Source organism: Protopterus annectens, chromosome 7.part0 (genome assembly GCF_019279795.1).
Source record: "Protopterus annectens isolate FY-2018-M chromosome 7.part0, PAN1.0, whole genome shotgun sequence".
In the NCBI taxonomy this organism is placed as follows: Eukaryota; Metazoa; Chordata; order Ceratodontiformes; family Protopteridae; genus Protopterus; species Protopterus annectens.
This window is the reverse complement of record NC_056739.1, coordinates 1,643,168,231-1,643,187,234: the sequence shown is the minus strand read 5'-3', so window position 1 is coordinate 1,643,187,234 and position 19,004 is coordinate 1,643,168,231.

Sequence of the window (19,004 nt, the reverse complement as noted above, 5' to 3'; positions counted from 1 at the left end):
AACCAGTTAGGAATGAGATGGTAGGGGAGAGATAGGAGCATATCTCTAACTTCCTAGCTGAACAATGCTCAATGAATCCATAAAAATAATTGTTTAGAAAGTACCAAACTTCCTGACAGAATTTACAACTTGAAGAGAGGAGTGTTTTATTTCAGGATAGTGGAAGACATGAGAGCAAGAAAAAGAGAAATACACCTGAATGGAGTTGAATCCATAACCCTTAAACTCATATCCCCTGAGCCAGGTATAACACAGAATCACTCATAGGAAAGGTATCAGAAAAATACATTGTAGGAGAATGGAATACAGAAGTAGACTGAAAGGTGAATATTGTAAAACAGCATACTACCCACATGGCATTAGAGCCCTGCAGACAGTGCACTGAGAATGTGCACATTATATCATAAATACATTAAGCAATGGAAAGCATTACAGGGAAACTTTTAACTTTACTATATTTCATAATTGTTTGGTGACAAGCATCAAAAGCTCATTTGTACAACCACTGGGAATATTGCTAGTGCTTGACAAGGATTTTTCTACATTTTTGCCATAGGATGAGAAGTATTTCTGTGAATATATATCAGCAACTAAGCCTGCTCCCTGCCAGCTGTTGTATGATGTATGCCCACAGGGAAATAATTTTTAAGCCCTTTGTGAGCATGTGTGTTTTTTGTGTTTATCCATGTTTGACAGGATTGTAGGTTGGAAACTGTAGTGTAGGACAGACATGAAAAGGGGAAGCAAGCACAGGGTAGAACACAAAGTGAGCAAATAAGGAATGAGCAAGATGGAGACAGGGCAGGAGTGTACCTCTCAAGTTTTAGCCCAATATTACTGGTGTCTTACAACAATGTTTGAGGTCATCACGAATATATCAGACTACTACACTCATTAGAATCAACCTACTAGATGTGTACATTAGTCGACTAACTTGGAAGTTGAAAGGTATGGATGGAAGTATTTTTGTGGGACAGGTGTTATTTTATTTATTTATTTATTTTTGACGAGGAAAGATTGAGGAGGAAGTCTGGAAAGTAAGAGGTTGGTAAGAGAGGGAGTCTAGGTCTCTGGAAAAGACAAACATGACTGACAGGGTGCAGGGTAATGCAGTGAGGGTGTTGGAACACAATGGTGAAGGCGGCATTAGAAAAACAGAGGGAAAATATTGCAATACAGTTGTGGAATAGAGACAAAGGAGGGGAACGCTGGGTTTGGGGACAGGATTAGGTATGTTCTCTCTCTCAGCTTAGACCTTGTGGGAGATTACTTAATGCCCTGGGAACTGTTACCACCTAGACCTGCCTCCAAAAGTAGAGACAGCACTTGGCAGTGACACAACTCAATGAGTTGCTGTCTGTCATCTCCCCCACAACCTCTGCCAGCTCCTGGTTCATGGCAATGTGCTCCCCTCACCTGCTCTGCTGCTGGCAGGTATCAATCTACCAGCCTCATGTGTAGGGCTACCTGATAACATGTGGTGCAGGTAAGGCAGGAAGTGTGGAGATACTGTTGCAGGCTGAGATCTAAATGTGCTGTTTACTTCTAATGGTGATGGTGACACTACTGCTGCCAACTGTAGGGGGAAACAACAGGCCTTGCTAGTGGGTTAGGTGCAGATTTGCATATAAAAATAACATAAATGAAGAGAAAAAGATGTATGAAAGAGAAAAGATAGCAACAAACAGGGTGAAGGTTGAGAAACACAAAAACATAGCATTTTTAATTATGGTGATACTGATACAGTAAAGCATAATAACCTTTTAATGATAGGACTTACACAGGTATGTCATCAACCTATTTGTCTGATTATAAAACGTGCGTGTGTGTGTGTGTGTGTGTGTGTGTGTGTGTGTGTGTGTGTGGGGGGGGGGGGGGGCTAACCCAAAAGCCATTGTCAGTGCCATCTGACAGAATATTAACTTTAGGATGTCTTTATCAAGACAGCACATCTGTGCTTGTGGTTGTTGATACTATTTCAATTTTGACAATAATATAACTGTCCATATACATAAGAAATATGCTGATCACACAATAAATATGTCAAGCACAAGTAATAGACAAGGGATAGAGAATTCTACAGTATATTGTGAAATTTCCAGACAACTGATACATATGGATGTTACGTATATGATCCCTGATACCTGGGGCATCTTCTGTTGAAATTCTGTTGTCAAGAAAGTACGAACAGTCACACCAAATGAGTTAACAAGGCACAAGCAGAGCAAGGGACCACAATGTTATGCTGTAACATAAACTGTTAGTAAAACCGTGCTTTACTTTACAAATTAAAAACCACACATTAAACATAAACGCGTTCATCTCTGCTGATTCAGATAAAAATTTCAACAATAAAGCACTTTTTATACAATCAAGTAAATTATGTCATCAACACTACACACCCTAATTCTTGCAACAAGCCTAACAGCACACTCCATTAATTACTTATGTATAACAAAAAATACAAATCTTGTACATGGCTGTATTAGAGTACAGTATAAAATGAATCAGGTTGCTTCTTTCAATAACAATCAAGTTATCATATTAAAATACAACAATATAAAAAAATTATAAAACATTATTAAGCTATTAAATCAAGCCCTTAAAGCCATAAATACACTGAACCTCATCTATCAAGGGCTTTCAGCTTTAAAAAGCATGACAGAGAAAATGAATCATTAAGACCTGGCCACTGTATGACATTTGTTCTGAGTTGCCATAGGCCCTTGTGTTTTTCTAAAATAAGTGACCAGGAACCACCTCTTTGATCAGGATTAAGAACTTCAGTGATAGCAAATTAGGATTTGCAACACCCATCTAGGACCACAGCTACTAATTCCAATATTTGCATACTAATACAGCTATGCCTAAGAAACAGGTGTAGAAAACCATGTCAACCCACAAGTCCATGTTTACGCATGCTGAAAATGAGATGGTACTAGAGGCCCTCTGTCTGTCTACATCTATTTGCAGTCCTTTCTGTAGACTAGACCATCTGTGACCATGTCTGGTTTAAACTTTTTTTTATTTATTTTATTTATTTGACATTTGTTTACTGGGGTAGTCCGACTGGGCACATGCCCATTTTCAGCAGAGGCCCAGGGAGGAAAGCTCTATAAAATATAGTAAAGAAAATATTTTATAAAACATATCAAGTTTGAAGAATAGCATTTGAGCATACATATGAATGAATAGTGTACATAAAAAATAGCTAAAAATGCAAAATACAAAAGATAATACAGGATTTGATTAGTGACTGATGAGTTAGGTAGATATTCCAATGTACTGTGAGAAAATAAACATGATCTGAAGTATTGCAGAAGGCTAAAGATAGTAGATTATTTATTTGTTACACAGAACCAAGAAGGAGAAATAGGTTGAGAGCAGGTGGAGTAAATGGAGAGTCCAGAGAGAGACAGTAGGATATAATAATGAGGAAGTAACAAGTGAGATGAGTAAGGACTGCATCAGATAGAGGGAATAAACATCTGTCAAGGAGGTAATAAAGCTGCCTGTGTGAATTCTACAGAGCAGGAGGAATGATCATCATCCAGGTGTTAGACAAGACCAGAGCCAGGGGTTAGTTAGGTGCATTTTGAACTTTGATGCATTAGCAGTGGTTAGGATTTGCTGGACGGCCAAGTTCCAAGTCCTAGAGATCCGACTGGAGTAAAGAAAATCTCCAAAACTGTTATTAGCTTTTGTGACTTATAGTAGAAATTTGTCAGAGGATCTCAGGTGTCTTTTGTTAGACTGAGGTTGTAGAGGGTTATAGAGTGCTGGACACTTGTCGGGTTGGTATACTATATTATGGGCCATTGTAACTTGGGTGTATATTAGGAGATTGGGTAACTAGTCAATTTAGATGGTGTAGGGTAGTGCAGTGATGAGATCTATATGGGAGTTAGTAGCAAATTTAGCAGTCTTGTTGTAACAAGTGTCTATTTTTGCTAGGTGCATTTTCTTCAAGTTGGTGAGGATGAGAGAGGCATATAGTAAGGAGAGAATAGATGAGTCATCACAATAGTTTGTCTTGTGGAGTCACTGAGGAAGGGTTTGATTCTGTAGAGAGAGCCAAGTTTTATATGAACTTTTTTTATGATAAGGGTCAGGTGTTTATCATATTTCATGTTATCATCAATTGTGACACAGAGTAGTATAATACAGGCTATATTGGTATTACTGGATGAATATATTAGGAAGGTGGATAGGGAGTTAGAAGTTTTGATATTTGAAAAGAGCATAGGTTTAGTTTTATCGAGATTGAGAATTAATTGAGAGTCAGAAAGCAATAATTCTACTGTTGAGAATTCCTGGGTTATATGTTGGAGTTGAGAGAGTGAGGGTGCTGCACAGACAAGTGTGGAGTCATCTGCATATTGTATGTTTGTGGCTAGGGGAGTAGCAGTATGGAGTTTGTTGGTGAATTTACTAAATAGGAGTGGACCTAGGACTGACCCCCTATGAAATGCGTAATTGGACAGGTAGCATACAGGTGTAATCATTGCCATTTGACAGCTTGCTGCCGGTCCGGTCAGATAGGTAGTCATGGAACCATGCAAGGAAAGAATTGGTTAGCTTTAGAGTTGAGAGTTTATTGAGGAGTTTTTGATGGGAAACCATATCAAATGTTTTGGACACATCTAGAAAGATGGAGCAGACTTGTTGACCACTATTTCTGAACTGGTTAATTGTGTTTGTGAACTTTGAAGGGCTGTAGTTGTACTATATTTGGTTCGGAAGCCATGTTGGGAATTGGTTAGAAGTTTATTTGACAGTAAGTAATTCATAAGCTGGGAATGGATGCATTTTTCTAAAATATTCAATAGAGGAGATAGAAGTGCGATTGGCATGTCGTTAGAAAAGTCTATAGTGGACTCACCTTTATGTAGTGGAGTAATATAAGGTATTTTTAGATTTTGGGGATGTACTGTTCTATTATGGAGAGATTGATCAAAATAGAGACTGGGTAAGAGAGATAGGGTCAGCAGCTATAATGAGGCACTCAGAAGGCAAATTATCAGCAGCGAGGGATGTGGTTTTAAGTTTGTTGAGAAATTTTTTATGGTGCTAGATTGTATGACCTTGAAGGAGAAGGTACTGGTTGTTTTCTTGGGAACATCACTGTTATTTTTGGTTAGAGATAATATGGAGTTTGTTTAAAATTGAGTAGCTATACTCTACGTAGTATTTGTAGTGGTAAGTGTTGGGGGAGGGATTGACCAGGTTGTAGTAATTGTTTTATAGTAACCCAGGACTTTTTGGAACTGTTCTGGCATTTTTCTTGGGTTGCAATGTAATAAGATATTTTGTCATTCTTGACCTATTTCTTGGCTTTATTTCTCAGTTACCGATAATAATCCAGGGTGGCTTGGTTTTGTTGGACTGATATTGTGACCAAGCTTTAAGTAACTGCTTGGTTTCTTTCAGTTAGCCAGGGGACATAATTTTATTTTACTTTAATAGTTCTAGGTGGTGTCTGGCTCTTCAATATGTCTAGAAATGTATTATTAAAGCAAAATACGGCAGCATCTCGGGGAAGTACTATAAGAGGGGCCGGTCAGAATGCTGGATGGTGGGTAGAAATGTCTGAGGAGAAAAGATTTTTCTGCTACATGTTTGTCTATATATGGTATTTTTGGAGGCATGTAGATATTGTCTGAGCAGGAGGTTAGTAGATGGTCATTGATACTATCTGGGCGGTAACCTGACTGGTAGGCAGTTGAGGGTTTATTGGTTAAAATCCAATCTAGTATTGACTGTCTGTTGGTGTATTTGCTGATTCTGGTTGGGGACTGTATTAACTGAGAGGACCCATACAAGTTAATGAAATTTGTTGGATTATCAGAGGTACAAGTTATCCAGTCTGTATTAAAGTCCCCCACTATTATGGTTTCTTAAGGAAATGTCAAGGATGACCATTGTAGGAAGTCCTCAATTATGGTGGGGTTGTTTCCAGGAGTGATATAGACTGCTGTAATAGTTATGTATTTTTTGGGGTTAATTTCAAGTTGTGTAAATAGCAGTTCAGTGTTATTGAATTTAGGGGATCGTGTCTCTAGGTATTCAAGTTTGAGTGTATTTTTATAAATAATAGCTATGCCTCCACCACATTTATTTAGGTTGTCTAATCTGTGGTTGTTGTAACCTTGGGTTACAATTTCATTATTGCTTATCCCAGGTTTTAGTTAGGTTTCAGTTAAAACTGCTATATCAGGGGAGTAGAGTAAGAGAGAGGCATGAAATTTGTGTATTTTATTTGCTAGGCTCCTAAGATTCATTTTTAGAAGTAAAAGGTCTGATTTCTTGTGGGTTGGATTGGTAGTTGTGTAAACATGTGGAAAGGTGATGTGTTTGTCCCTTGCTGATTGATTTTGGGGTCTGGGTTTGGGTGGATGGCACTGCTAAGTTTAAGGTTTGAATTTAAATGTAGTAATGGGTTTGAGGGCTTGAGTGTTAGTTTAGTATATTTGTGAAGTAATTTGGGTGTAGAAATTTGGCGGAAATATCTGTATGTGAAGAAAGCAGCTTTGATAGTGTTAAAGATATTGGCGCTATGTCAAGGTGTATGACTTTAGTATAGTGTGGAGAGGGGCATATAGAATGGTAGGGGAGGAGTAGATTGCAGGTAGGAGATGGTTATAAAAATTCAAGTGAGAGGCCAGGAAGAGAAGAATTATTAGAGAAGAGTGGAAGAGTAACATTGTGGAGTTTGGGATGGCGACAGTTGTATGGAGTTTATGGGGATTAGGGTAGATGTTGATTTGCTGGTTAGTTTGGTTGGAGGTTCAAGTGAAGGAAAATGTATAGATGTAAATGAGGGGAGTTTAAATAGTGGTAATAATGTGGTTAGAGTTGAGGGAGTTTTAAATAGTGCTACTATGGTAGTTAGAGTTAGGGGAGAAGTGGTTAAAAGGAATAATGGGGAGGGAAGTATCGAGCGAGTAGTCTGTGGTTAACTATGTGTAGAGGAAGGTGATTGAAGAATCATAAGTGGTGGGCATGGCTAGGTGAAAATAAATCTCTGAGTAGTGGGGATGAGAAATGGTGGTAGGGTAGGGGAGCAAAGTGAGCTCGAGCAAAGTGAGGGTGAGTGGAGCGGGCAGAACCTGGCCTCACAGAGCACCAAAAACTATCACTAAACAAAAGGACAAGGTAGGTACCAGAATTGTCTCAGTCTTAATAGCACTCAGGAGAAGTAGCTGAAAGAAACTCCATACTGAGTCTCTGTATACATGGTGTGCTAAAAGTATATGTAATTATTTATTATTAAGCAAGCTGTGAAGAGCCAGGTGGAATACCAGCTCAGGAATTAGTAATACAAAAGTTTTGACCAGCATAGCTAGCCCAAGTATAAGAACTACAAGAAAAAACTGCTAGGAGATGTAAGGAAATTAGTTATGGGTAGAGGGGGATCAAGCAACTAACTTCCCTGAGCATGTGCACACCAATGTCTAGTTACTTTAGATGCAGAAGTAAAGTAAAATAGCAGAATTTCTGTAGTGGAGAAACGTATACTTCTCAACTTGATTGAACTGTTCCTTTCTGTGTAAATTAACTTGGTACCATTCACATGTTTGTGGGGAGCTTGTCAATAATGTTAATGCTGTGGGTAACTGGAGTGATTCATGCAGCCACCCACAGATTAGAATCTCTGGTGCAGGAACATGGTAACAGCTGATAGCCGATCTACTGATTCACCCCTTTCAGAGATGGAAGATTTCTTGGACTCACTTAAAAGTGGAACCACCTCCACAGGATTTCATAATGCAGTGCTGGATGTTGAGGCAGTGATGGATAGGGCCCTTAGAATTTCAAAAGAAAATCCTCCAGGTATGTAGTTCTACTATTAATATCTGTTCCCATTTGTACTGTTACTCACATTACAGTTTATAACAGCTGCCTCACTTCTGGCATACAGGTACATCTGGAATCAGGATACAATGTCCATCTACACGAGGAATGGTCAGGATTATAAGTTGATATCAAATTTGTATAGTTATAAGGATTTCAGTGACATGTGTAGTTGTGATGTTGGTTAATACTTACACTGGATATTTCTTGCTTTGATGTATTCACAGGGGATTCCGTATCTGGCACCAGCATTGTAGAGCTGCCCCTGCCTGATGTTGGAGGACCTTCAGCCTCTAATAATGATGTTAAGATAAGGTGGCGCAGTCATGTGGTGCACAGTGTGTGTGTTGGACACAGAGAGTGTGATCCCCACACCCCCTGTTCAGTGTCTGAGCACAGTCTGTATGCCTGCACAAACCCAGGACACACTGCCATCTGATATTGTACAATTTGATGGGGGCAGATGGGATCAGGTAAGCGTGGTGGCCTCCAACAGGACAATGTCTGAAACTGCCCCTAGCACTTAGGGGTGGGGGTCCAAACAGAAGGGTTGGTAATGTTGCTCTCCAGAGGTATGGTTACCATCCTTCACCTGAATTTGATGTGTCAGCAGCTGCCACCCAATGTATTTTCAGAGCCATTGTGGAGTCAAAGGCTAGTTCTGACAGAGCCATTACAGAGACAGTGAGGGTAGTTGAAGCAGTGAATGCTGAGCTACAGGAGTGCATAACCCATATGTGTGCATGATCCATATGTGTGATTCTTCACATAGACTGAATCATTCATCGGACTACACAGTGTCTTCTCTGGGTCATCTGTTAGAGTAGAAGGGCTATCCTTTTGGCCAGTCATCTGCTATGTCCTTGAATGTTAGACAATCTGGCTGTGGATGAGCAAGATCCTGTTCCTGCAGTGCTAGCACTATTACAGCACTGTATGTGGAAGTGTTTACACCAAGGAGAGGCCATCACAGTGGTTATGGTCATGGCCTTGCTTGTACATCCTCCAGGAAACATTGGTCATGGTTAGACAGCACAATAGCATCTAGCCTAGGTCATTGTACAGCAAGAGCAACTCCTCTCAAATCCAGCTCTCATGGATGGGGGCATGTCTTGAACCTGTGCCATAGGCCAAGTTCAGAACTGCATTATGTGCTGAGGCTGTGTCCCTGGTGGCACACACACACACACACGCACACATGCACACACACATGCACACTCACACAGATGCACACACAGAGACACACACATAGCCCCCAACACATCCCATGCATTCACTGACATTGACCCTTCTACACAATAACCAACAGCCAATTCAGTTCTCACACAAGGTTGAGTTTACTACACCTCAGCACTCACACTCTTCCCTGTGAAAGTCATTCATTCCTATTCTCCCTTGCCCACCTGTGCAAATGTTGATAACTATGCCTTGCCCTGTGTCCATTCTTATTTGGGTTGCCCATGTCTGATGCACAGTATGGCCAGCCTATGCATGGGTAGGCACAGTCTGTTATTTTCCATGCATCACTTTTACTATTGTGTATCTCCTTAACACTTATATAGCTATGTACTAAAGCTGTAACCAATTTGCTGCCACATTTCTAGTGCCATGGTATACTGTGCCTGCCTCCATCTGCCATGGTCTTCCCTTGATGCTGGCTCCTCCTCTGATTTGTTTGTCTGAGCTGCTGCTGCCTGTGGTGCTGGGAATGGCAGTCCCTGCAAGAAGCCACCATGCTGTAACTGCTTTTTCACTTTTATATTATGAAACATTGCAAACTGTTAGCATTTTGCTCCAAGTAGCAGGGTCATACTGCAGAGCACCACTGGATGTAAGCAGAAGACTTGACTTCAGCAGTCCAAACACATGTTCTGTAATGTTTCTGTTTGTGATATAACCCACAGTCAGTTTGATTTCTTGGATTTCTATTTGGCGTCATTAGCCAAGATTCTGGGGAATATCCAGCATCACCTACAAGATAACCCAGTGGGAAATCACCCCTCATAAATCATCGGTAAAGATCATGTGTGCCATATGTGGGAGTTGTGAATTTGTGAATACTTCCTGGCTGATCTGCACAGATTGAAGATGATACCCCATGCATTACAGACCCCTGTGAGTTGATGGAATGATATTTGTGAAGTCTGCATGCCTCCTTTCCACTTCACCAGGTGAGGCTTTTTTTTAAACGTGGCTACAGTCTGTGGCCCCTAGTACCTCAGGGAAACAGGATATTGCATAGAAGTCCTACTTAGTGTTGGCTCACTTCTCTGAGGTATGTGTGAACCACATATGCTTCTTCACATGACATTGAACAACTGATGAAGTATTCTCCAGGAACATGCCTGAGATACCCCAACTATGACCACAGTAGATTGTTTAAAGGTCCCCTGTAGTGGACATGTACTGTACAATTCCCATGGCACTGCAGACTAGGCTGACACACATTCACAGTTTGTTGCATTGTATCTCTATGACATGTCAACAGAGATACAATGCAACAAACTGTGGACATGTACTGTACAATTCCCACTGCACTGCAGACTAGGCTGACACATGTCCACAGTTTGTTGCATTGTATCTCTGTTGACATTTCAGTATCATGGATGGCATTAAATATTAAGTGTAGTTAGATGACCTACTGCTCTTAGGGCGAAGTATTGCACCACTGGCTGCTGTGGCTCCAAAGCCTCTTGCAGATACACATTTACAATAGCCATAGCAACTCCAAATATCACACACTACTTTACCTGAGCATGAGCATATGGCCGTACAAATCTAAAGTGGGTACAGCATCACTGAGTGACATTAAAATGTTTCTGAAATGCTCCTCCATGTTGTTTTGTCTCATTATCATATGCAGTGCATCATTATGTGGTCATTAGCATATATCATAGCAATCGTGGTATTTCAGCTGGCCATGGCATGCTGCGTGGTTTTTTGAATTGTACACACTCTGCTCATCACCACTCTTTAGCAAATTAGCTTACCGCAATGTGGCGATATGTTCTGAATCTAACTTATGGTCTTCCTTCTGTGTTTGCTGGAGTTTGACATCTGTACATTAATGCCCTGTTGGGAAATGTTTATTCTCTAACAGGGTATTGATGTACATTTTCCCATTATCTGAACATGCATGGTGGTGCCAAACAAAGAAAGGATGGGTGACGAACAGTGTCTAGAGAGGTATAACAATTTTCTAGCAGTTTTCTGTTTCACTGGAAAGCCTTACTAAATAAAGTAACAGTTTCAGAGGGAAGACATTGTGGAAAGTGGTTCAGGGTTGCTTTTAGTAAGCTTGGGGAGGGCAAGTATTGGGTTTCTTGGAGCGTGTTAGCTGTAGGCCATTTAAAGAAGTCTGCAGTAGAAGCATTTGAAGAAGTTGAACATTTTTATATAAAAAACTTTTTATATAAACTATATAGTTCATAACACAATGTATTATGTACAATTATTTTGAAATGGGGAAGAAATGTTTTTTGACTTGTTCAGAGTTTTTATATGATTAGAATTTTAATCAAGTGATTTTTCTTGTATATATCAATCATTTTTAATGGATTTCTCGAATTTCCTTATACTTTGTTATAACTAAGTACTGTGTTTTAAAATATTGGCAACTTGTGGGAGAAAACATTTAAAGGCTTTCAATTAATGTTATGGATTATTTATTCAATTAAGTTATTTGTTTATTTGCCTATTAATTAGTTAGTTTGACTTTTGGCATGTAATTGTACTTCCTATATATAAGAGGATTGCTTTTAATGGCTAAGAGATTCTGATGAAGTCATATATAAGTTAAGGACAAAAATGCTTAATCTGTTTCAATAAATATTTGTTTTAACTTGACATTAGCTGCTGTGGTGTTCCTGAACTAACACAATAAGTTGTCATTTAACAAAGCAGAAGCAGAATGTGTTCACTGAACACAGCTGACTAGTTCAAAAAAAAGAAAGGCTGTTCTACGAGGGCACAGACACTACAACAAACTGACAGCAGTTGAAGTCTGTCAGGTTCATACCCAGGCATACAGCAATCCTTCCAGTGGTCTTACCTTCCCTAGATTGAGGCAAGTCTAAGAGCAGAGACTAGGGGACCCCAAATGTGGTCAGAAAACTATATAGCAGTGATGGAAAATTCCACAAATAATAATTAAATGTGAAACTTAACATTTACTAAACACTAGAAATTAGTAAAAGCATGTTTAATGGTGTTTGATGTGTCTTTGTAGACAAGATTGTCTCTGTCTATGAGCTACAAACAAATTAGTGTCCAGCAACAAATAATAAGATAGTTGCTAAGACAAGGAGCTGCACGTTAAAATACCCAAAGCATATTTGCTTTTAGCTTTGTGAGGTAACACAATTTGAACAATGCCAAAGACAGTCACTACCAAAGATAAAGTGCTAAAAGCTAAACATGCATATATAAAATATCTGCATTCATCATGTTACAAAATGTAAACCAATGCTGCCATATCACCGCACAGCCCATTCATTATAAGCATAAAATAAAAAAATCAAATCCTAGTAGTGCTGGTGCACTTAAACTGTGCATGGAGACATAATCAGGGTGAAAAAAACAACAGAAACCAGTCTCTGTGCACTAAACCACAAAACAGTCAGGCATAGACAGTGCAGTTAACAAAGATGCATTTTTGATCAGAGCTGTGAAACCAAGTAAAATATGCAGATGCAGACCTGTACCAGGTAAGTTGTTTTTTTTTTTAGAAACAAGTAGAAAGAGACAATATAGAAATATTATAATTACATTAGTTAGTTAAGCCTCCATACACAGGGAAGCCGCATTGTTAATTCAAACTGTATGGAGTGAGATTGGAGGCCAATTAATGTCATTATAATTCATACTCGAGCAATAGATGATGCAATATCAATAATATCTAGATGGTCTTACAGCCTTGAAATCAATGTTGGTAGCTAGTCAGTAAAAGTGAAAAGCAAACTACATTGCACAGTGTGTCACTCAGTCTGCATGCATGTGCTGAAGAAAGAGATATGATTGCACTAAGAAGGAACACGTGCCATATTATACTAGCAGTATCAATGGTTAAAGCTAAATGTATTACAAAAACAGCTGCTGAGCATGCTTTTCTTGACTACAGTTATGTAGTCCTTAGCCAGAATAAACAAAGCACTAGGGCAAGGATGTAAAAAAAAAAAGTTTTGTGTATATATATATATATATATATTGTAAGAATAGAATAAAAAAGAAAAAATACAGTCATTGAGATAAATAAACCTCTGGAAATAAAAACAAAAATGTGTAACAGCAAACACCAGCGGAATAAAACAGTGCCAGGAGTTATAAAAAATGTTTATTCATTCATAAAATTAAAAAGGTAAACACTTTCACATCTGCTTCATCAGACCTTCTATGGTAGAAGGTCTAATGAAGCAGATGTGAAAGCACTTACCTTAATTTGAGCACAAAAATGGGAACTGGCTAAGCTTAAAATGACCTTGAAGGGAAGATAGCTTAGTACTTACCTATGAACCTATAAGGGTAAAGCAATTCATACTTACCTTTTATCTATAGGAAGTATAGGGAGTTGAGCAATGACCAGTATTACTATGTGTTCCCTGGTGACTTAAAAAATCTCACTGGCAGCCTGCAAGTGAATATGTTTTAATTTTGAGTGATAAAACTCACATTGCTGTCTTTGTGATGATTAGCCAATATTTTATCCTCCACTACTCAGTATCAACATTTTTTTTGTCTCCTGTCACTTGTTTAGTTATTATAATGCTTAGTATTTTTAATCGTTATGAGGAGTTTTGGGTCCATTTCCGCAATGGAGTAGAGCTGTCTGGGTGATAGCATGACATTATGGTTACACGATTAGTTAAATTAAATACATTAATTAGCTAAACAGTATATTTTCAAAATGAATTTTAAATAAAACTAACAGATGATTCCTTCCTTTACTCCAGACACAATGTAGTTGTTAGGTATGATACATATAGGGTAAAATGCTAGTAGCTTTCTCATTGCCTTATACAAGGTCCTTTGTTTATAGCCTCACAGAGATTCTTTCCTTTAATCTAAAGAGTGATATAAAACATTCAATGGAGCTACTTTCTATCTTCTCTTCTTATTGGGGACACTAATTTTATTACCTCTGCAGAATGTATAATTTAGAGCTGTGATATTTTTATTACAGGAGTCTAGAATACTTTTGTGGAGTACTATACAACATTCTATAAAGTATGAAATGGTGGAAAGTAAAATGCTTCATCTTATTTATTAAGTAAAATAATTTACAATAGCTTGTTAGCATCTTTAATTTTTATTAACGTTCAAAAGGTAGTATGGATGGTGTATTATTCCTGTTAGGCACATAGTACTATACATCCATCCATCCACAACCCCTTTTCCTATTTTTGCACTTGAGGTTGGGGTGCCACTTCATCAGTGACAATTATCTACACTTGATGCATTATTTGATTTTTTTTCTTGCATTTAAGCAAATACATTGTAGCAAGAAAACTGAATTATCAGAAAAAAGGGAAAATTTCCCATTTTCCACTAACTGAATAAACTTTTTTTAACAACACTACAGGAAAAATGTAGTGTCAGCTAGTGACTTCAAACCATGGGAGGGAGTAGGGGTAGGGCTCTGGGGGAAGCATCTGAATAGATGGGTATAACTAGACTAGGGTGTGACTTAATTACATTGGGGCCAACACTGGCAATGGTTAACATTTATATAAATAACTGGTTATACACCATTGCACATGCTATATTGTCTACCAGCAGTGCTCTCCTATTAGCAATTCATACCAGAACTTGTTCGAAAAAAGTTAATCTCAGGCACAATGAAGAGATCATGTGGTTTCCACTTTAGTACCATAAAATCTAACACCTCTAAACACGTGCACTCACTCACACTCACGAGAACACACACACACACACACACACACACACACACACACACACACACACACACACACACACACACACACACACACACACATTCAAACTTGTTGGTCCTGACTGTATGAAACTACTTACTCAAGTACACATATTATGTAAAAACACATACTGTACTTTCAGGTAGATTGTGTTTTACACATTGACAACAAATGAAAACTAAAGAAATAATCCCCTTACACCCCTAAATGTTTTATTCTCAATTCATGAATATTCCAGGTATGAGAAATAATGATCACTTAATGTGTAACTGTTTGTGTGAGACATTGAGATTGTAGAGTCAACACAATTTGCTGTTAATTAATTTAAAGTCATTTAATGTGACTGAATCATGAATATTACAACATACCTAAATTATTTTATTCATGAGCAAATCATAGTGCTATAGATGACAGAATAATGTGAAATCCAATCTCAGTGCTTGATAAAGAACAAATATGATAAGGGTCAAAAATTAACCTTAAATAAGCAAAACAAAACAGAAAGAATCATTGAGTGTGGAGCTGTACTGAGTACAAATATAAGATTTTGGACTAAGATTAGCCTTAATCAGGCAGTGATTTCTAGCCCCACAGTTTTATATTTATACTCTGATACAGTATTGGCTATAAAGCTTATTGAAAAACACAGAAGTACAACTTCATGACAACAAAATGCTCTACATTTTTCCTCCTGAATAAAGGACAAAAAAATAGAGGAAAAAGGCCCCAAGTTACACTTTTTAAACACTGGTACTATTACCTTAGACAGTTAGTAGAAAACAGGATTTGAATTAACATGTAAAAGAAGTCTAAATCTATGGTGATTATCAGTATTTACTGACTGCAATTATTCTTGGCTGGAGTGCAAGGAGTCTGCATGTCCTCCCCACGGTCAAGTGGCGTTCTGAAAGACATGCGTGAATAGGCGTGCCTTCGTTGAAGGTTGGACATCGAGCTGGCAACTCGGCACCATAAAAATCTACTGCCAATCATTAGCGGACCGGAGTTCCACTGTGGCGACCCCTCACCGGGAAAAAGCCGGAAGACAAACAACAACAACAACTGACTGCAATTGTTACCTCTTCGAAGAAAAAAAAGTAAATTTTTGGAGGGAAGGAACAGAACAAAAGATCACACACCTCTGAACCCTAACAAAATTATATGGAAACAAACACTGTAACCAGTTGCATAAAAGGGTCTTGAATGGTGGCTGTGTCACCTCTGTTTTTCCTAGCATTTTCAAATAGCATCCATTTTGTCATCCCTTTTAGATGTTCATGTTGAACTTCATCCACTCATTCCTTCTCTGATTACTCACTTACTCCAAGGTTGCAGGGCATAGACCTTACCTGACATTCCTTGGGCAGAAGGCAGAGGAAATATTCCTGAATGGGGTTCCACCATGAAGTCCAAACTGCCAAAATATATCATCTTCATATATGTAGGGAACAGGTAAACTGCCTGCCAGTCCAGGACATACCAAGAATATATTTACTTAGAAGCACACAGATAGATATAAAGAGCAAAGATGGACACTAATAATGCAACCTAAAATCAATGTCTAGATTCTGGTTCATAGGGTACATAAGAGGTTACTAGGCTAGTGGCCCTAGAGCCTTTGCAAGCCTAGCCATGTTAATCCCAACTATGCCCATGTCTTCTTTTTTTGGTAGTTTGCAGAATGAATTTATGAACAGAGCAGGTCTGTGATCAACACCTGCTACCATGTCCATGAGGGAAATGGGTGCCACCCCAGGGATAAATTTGCAGTCTCCCATCCAATTATTTTGGTTGCATTTGAATAGGGTCAGTGAGGAGATCTGTTTTACATGAACAGGGATTCAATTACAGACTGATAGTTTAACTTCTACTATATTCGAATGTTTACCTGTGGTGTTTTGAGTAAGAGCTACCTCACTTTGCTATAGGTTAAAATCTACTCAGTATACTGCAATTTATATGTATTACCTGCATAGCAGAACAACATTATTCTCTGGTACCCCCACCCCATTTTCACTGTGCATTTATTCTACATTCTTCATCATGTAATGATTTATGATTTCTTGAATTTTGCACCAATCTGCCTTTAGCTTGTGTTTAAAATAAAAAAAAATAATCTTTTGACCAGCTTGCTTACCCAGGCAAGAGACAAACAAATAATAAACACATAAATCACTTTTAGTGAAAGTCTGGTAGATGAGATGCCAGTTGTTATTCTATATTTGGCATCCTATTTGACTGCAGAGAAATGTAGAAAATTCCAGCAAAACTCCCAAAACATGATGTGACAGTAAACATGAATCATGTTTATTGAAGCCATCCAAAAACAACAGAATCAATGATTACAGCTTGGGTCAACAGACATAACTGCAGTGCACATCAGTTTAATGCACTTCCAATAATGGGATCATAGGTTCATAGGAGGTTACTAGGCTAATGACCCTAGGGCCGATAGAAGTCTAGCCAAATTTTACCCTTATCTCCATGATCGGCACCGATCACCCCTGTCCGAGAGGGACATAGGTGGATCCCTGGGATGAATTTATGGTTACCCGTCCAATCATCCAGATTGTATTTGAAGAGGCCAATGAGGTGCTCTGCTTGACATGAAGCGAGAGTCTGTTCCAAAGGTGTGGTAATCACTGGGAGACAAATCTGTCCCTCCAGCAGGTTCTATTAATGTCACATACCAGGTTAAGGCTATTAGAGTGGGTTACCTGTGTACCATTTGACTTGATATGCAGCATTTCCAGTAAAGCAAGGTCAAAGATTGCCTTATATGCAAGGCAGAGATCGCCACTGAGTAGTTTGTACAAAACAGAATAAAGTGGCAGGGATTTCAGACGATCCTCATAGGACAGATGCTGAAGACCTTGAATTTTCCTTGTGAAGAACCTTTGTGGTCTCTCCAATTGCTAAGGTTGCTGTCAACCTGTGTGCCTAGGTCTCTTACCACTGAGTGCATACTTAGGGTGTTGTTATTGATGTGGTAGTTAGCAGGAACATCCCTCTTACTGAAAGGGTTAATAATACATTTTTTGTATTGTGTTTAAGGCCATGCCTTTGGCACTGGTCATTTGTTTGTAAGACTCTCTTGTAGGATGTTGAAATCATTTGGAGATTCTATGACTGCTCTCAGTTTGCAGGCATCAGGAAACTTTGTCAGCTGCAGACCTTTAATTTTAGCTTGCACTTTGGAGAAATAGATTCCAAACAGTACAGGTCCCAGGACTGATCCTTGTGGAATACCACTGGTTACAGATCTGCTGTTGGAGGTGGATTCCCCTATTTTGACTGTATGGTTTCTATCAGTAAGCCAGTTAGCAACCCATCTAATGATATACGGGTTGATACCTAGGTGGGTGAGTTTGTCAACTATGCCTGACTGGGGGATAGTGTCAAAAGCTTTGGCTAAGTCTAGGTAGGCTGTATGCAAAGATTTCCCCTCATCAAGGGCCTTGGTGACTGTCTTGAAGAAGTCCACCAGGTTTAACAGGCAAGATCTCCCTTTGACAAATCCAAATTGAGTAGGGTCAAGTGTTTGGTGGTTACCAATATCTTTGTTGATGAGGTCCATGATGATTTTTCCATGGTCTTGCAGATAAGACTAGTCAGGCTAATAGGTCTATAGCTCCTGGGGCCAGTGGAAGCACCACCTTTGTACAAGGGGATAATGGTGGCCTTTTTCCATTCACCTGGGACAAAGCCAATGCTTGGACTATGATTGAAAGACAGTTTGAAAAGCAGCTAATTATCAGCAACAAGAAATTGAGTGTGACACACTGCTTATTCCACACAGCAGTTACAACTTCAGTGCATAAGAAATATTATTTTTTCCCCTAGGCATCTGTTAATATGAGTCCATTGCTCTGGGTGAGTAAAGCTATGTTAACTTACCTGGAGTTATTTTTTTTTATACAGTCATGAATATAAACATATAAAGCAATTGAATTACATTCTGTATTGCTGTAATCAAAAAGCTTCTTGAACTTATCAACTTTTACTTCCTGGAAGTTCCCTCTTGTGTTGATGGTTGGGAGACAGCTAAACACACACACACATACACACACACACACACACACACACACACACACACACACACACACACTCATACACGTTAATGTCACATGAAAGGCTGCTGTTTCTATCGGCCCATTCCTTACACAAAAAAGCGTGGTTAAAACCACATTTTAAATTGTAGTTTTGTTTTAAGGAGTAACT